Genomic DNA, 4,012 nt, shown 5'->3' with positions numbered 1-4,012 from the left:
AGTGCAGTGGCCCATGCCTGTAATCCCAGCACTTTGGGAGGCAGAGGCGAGTGGATCACCGGAGGTCAGGAGTTTGAGACCAGCCTGGTCAACATGGCAAAAACCCATCTCCACTAAAAATATAAAAATTAGCCAGACGGGGTGGCGTGCAGCTGTAGTCCCAGCTACTTGGGAGGCTGAGGCATGAGAATCGCTTGAACCCGGGAGGCAGAGATTGCAGTGAGCCGAGATCATACCACTGCACTTCAGCCTGGGTGACACAGCAAGACTCTGTCTAAAAATAATAATAATAAAAATAAATAAATAAAAGATGGACTGGTTGGAAGGAAAACATTATGGAACTAATATAAAAAATAAGTACATGGATTCAGACCAATCAACTAGGGGAAGACAGTGGGTGATTCAAGAATGGCAACTCCAGGCTATGATCCTCTCTGGGAGCCCTTATCTAGGAGACTAGGCACCTCCCTTTCTAGAGGCCCCTGGGGGCTTTGCAGAAATCCCTCACCATCCAGATCATGCTAGGCTGGGCCTAAGGAGAGACAGGAAGGCCAGCCCGGTGGTTGCCCCAGGGACGGCCTGGGATTCTTCCTGAGAAGGTCTCTTCTCATGCCGGTGGGTGGAGCATGGCCCTGTGTAGGGACCTCCCTTATGTCATCTTGTGTCATCCTCAAACTTCCTCCATGAAGCTGCTGTTTTTATCCCTGGAGACAGATGAGGAAACTGGGGCTTAGAGCAGTGACATCACTAGTTTAAGGAGGGAGGGAACAGTGGGATTCAGAGCCAGTTGACCTGGCTCAAAATCCATATGGCCTCTTGTCCACTGTCTTGGACGAAGTCCTGGACAAAGTCACTTAGCTACTCTAAGACCCACAGCCGTATCTATAAAGTGGGATTCATGACAGTGTTTTCCTGTAGGGTTATTGAACTGCTTATTGTCATTGGGATTTTCTGTTCTTTCTCTCTCTCTCTCTCTTTCTCTCTCTCTCTCTCTTTCTTTCTTTCTTAGAAGGTCTCGCTCTGTTGCCCAGGCTGGAGTGTGGTAGGGTGATCATGACTCACTGTAGCCTCAACCTCCCAGGCTCAAGCGGTCCTCCCACCTCAGCTTCCTGTGTAATTGGGATATGGGCACGTGCTACCATGCCTGGCCTGGGAACTGTTATTGGATTAAATGGAGGGTTAAATGGGCTAATACAAGTTAAGTTCACCGCTTAGGAGAGTTCCCAGCACATGGTAAGCACTGGAGGGTGAGTGGCTATTATTTTTTCCAAGGCCCCAGGGCTGCTGCACCTCCTCTCCCAGCAGACACACCCTGTGAGAGCTGAGGATAAAGGGGGAGGTGGGGACACACTTCCTGAGAGTGGCCCATGTGGAGCCTAGGCTGTGCCTTCCAGTGCTTTCTCACGTCAGCCTCACCACAGCCCTGTGAGCTAAGGATGCATTTACGCCCACTTTGCACGTGAGCAAATTCGGTGTCAAAGAGTGAAAGTAACCTCCCCAGCATTACACAGCAAGCCAGTGGGGTTTTTTGAGACAGTCTCACTCTCACCGAGGAGTGCAGTGACGTGATCTCAGCTCACTGCAACCTCCGCCTCCTGGGTTCAAGAGATTTTTACTCTTCAGCCTCCTGAGTAGCTGGGATTACAGGTGTGCACCACTATGCCTGGCTAATTTTTGTATTTTTAGTAGAGACGGGGTTTTACCATGTTGGCCAGGCTGGTCTCAAACTCCTGACTGTAAGTGATCTGCCTGCCTTAGCCTCTCAAAGTGTTGGGATTACAGGCGTGAGCCACTGCTCCCGGCCTGGGATTTAAACCCAAGTCTGTGTGGTTCCAAAGTCCATGTCTTTCCACCATTTCAGGAGCCTCAACAAGATTGACGGGAGATTCCTGGGGAAGTCCTGTGCCCTTCTCAAGGGTGAAGGGCTCTCTCCCTTTGTGTAGTGGAAAGAGCTAGTCATGGGCTGAAGACAGCTGGTCTGGTTCTGACCCTGCCTCTGACCTTGGGCAACTACAGGTCTCTCCCTGGGCTCAGGCATATAATTGCTGCTTTGAGTGTATAAAGGGTTAGGATCTCCGAACTTCCAGAGATCCTGATTCTCTTTCTCGCCTCTCAGCTGGAGGAGGAGGGAGCCCCAGATCTGCCAGCTCCCAATGCTGGACTCATTGCTGAGTCACCTGACCTTCCTTCCTTCCTTCCTTCCTTCCTTCCTTCCTTCCTTCCTTCCTGCCTTCCTTTTGTCTGCAGGTCCTGAAGCCATCAGAGGCCAGAGAAGGAAGGGGATTATGTGTGTTCAGTCTGGATAACTGCCCAGCCCTTGCCTTTCTGAGAAAAGCTTGGGGGGTGGGGGTGGAGCGCTGAAGCACTCAGCCAGTTGCATCAGAAAACCTTGCACAAGACGCCCTCCTGGGTCAAACACCCTGTCCCATAGTCCCCACCCCTACCCTGTCTCCTGGGGTGCCAGAGTGAGGACTGTTTGGCCTTGTGAGGGACACTGAGCCAGGCCAGGCTGTCAGGGAGTGATGGAGGAAGTTGAGGGATGGAGGAAGGCTTTGGGGCCAGTGCTGAGAGGGCTTAGGCTGCCTAGGTGATGGAACTTGAGCTGGAAGTTGCTCCTCAGGGCATTTAGATCCAACTCATCCACCTGGCTCCCCTCCGGAAGAAGAGGAGACAAGGCCAGTGCCCTGTACACTGACTGAGCCCAGATCCTTGACTCTGGTCCTGAGGTGAACCCTATTGCCTGAATTTGCACTTCAACTGCACTCTGGCCTGAAACCTTGAATGTAGTCTGAGCCGTGATCGCTAAGCTCTGAGCCCTAGCCACAGCTAACCCTGACCCAGGCCCCAAACTGAACACTGTCTTGGTCGTTCACTGGGTAGCCATCTTTTCCCCACATGATCCATAAACTGAATTTGAATTCTAACTCCTGATTTAGTTATAACCCTGGAGACAGATTTAGCTCTAATCCATCATGTGTGACCCCAGGCCCCAGATAAACCCCAACTCTAGCCCCAGATACCCTGGACATAGATTCTCTCTCTAGTCTCAACAGGGCAGTGCTCCGGCACAGGCATCAAGAGCTTGGCACCTGCTCCCCTCCCCTCTGGCCTGCTCCCCACGCCTCCCCAGGTCGAGGAAGGCTGAGGGGCTGGGTTGAACATGAGGCAGCCCCCTGACCAGCCTGACTGTTACTCAGCAGGGTCGGGGCTGGAGGTGGAGTCAGGCAGGACCACTGGGGATAGGCCAGGCAGGTGCTGAGTCAGGGCAGGGAGAGAGGGGACAGTCTCTGAGAGCAGAGCTGGTCTGGTAATGTGGGATATGCATGTGGTCCGAAAGGCCCTTTAAGGCAAGTAGCCCCAATCCTATCCATCCCCATCTACCCATTTATTGTCCATTTTTCCATCACTTATCCATATTATTCTCTCCCAGAGCATCCTGTTCTTTTCCACCAGAACACTCACTATAATTGGAATTATGCATGCATTTGTTATTTGTTTAGTGTCTGCCTCCCCCACTGAACTACAGGCTCCCTTAGGACAGGCATCTTGCCTGTGGCTCACCAGTGTCTCTAGCACCTCATACAGTGCCTGGCACACGGCAAGTGGTCAGTAAATAGTAGCTGAAGGGATTAAATCCCTCCACCCATCTATTCATTCCTTTTCCATCTATAAATTATTCTTTCATAACACATTCCCACCATCTAGCCATTCGAATTGCTCGCTGTTCTTTCATCTATGTTCCGTTGGACAAGCATCCATCCATCCACCTACATAGCTTTCCCATATCAATCCGTGCTATTTATACATTCATCCGTTTCTTCGACAAATATTTACTGAGTACCTACTACTTGCCAGACAACATTCCAAAGGCTGGCGATACTACAGTGAAAATAACAGACAAAAGTGGTGCTTACATCCCATTAGAAGGAAACGTGCAGCCAGGCACAGTGGCTCACACCTGCAATCCCAGTACTTTGGGAGGCTGAGGCGGGAGGATCACTTGAGCCCAGGA

The sequence above is a fragment of the Mandrillus leucophaeus genome, unplaced genomic scaffold (assembly GCF_000951045.1).
Source record: "Mandrillus leucophaeus isolate KB7577 unplaced genomic scaffold, Mleu.le_1.0 Scaffold206, whole genome shotgun sequence".
Taxonomy (NCBI): Eukaryota; Metazoa; Chordata; class Mammalia; order Primates; family Cercopithecidae; genus Mandrillus; species Mandrillus leucophaeus.
The sequence above is the reverse complement of the archived record's forward strand: the minus strand, read 5'-3'. Positions refer to the sequence as shown.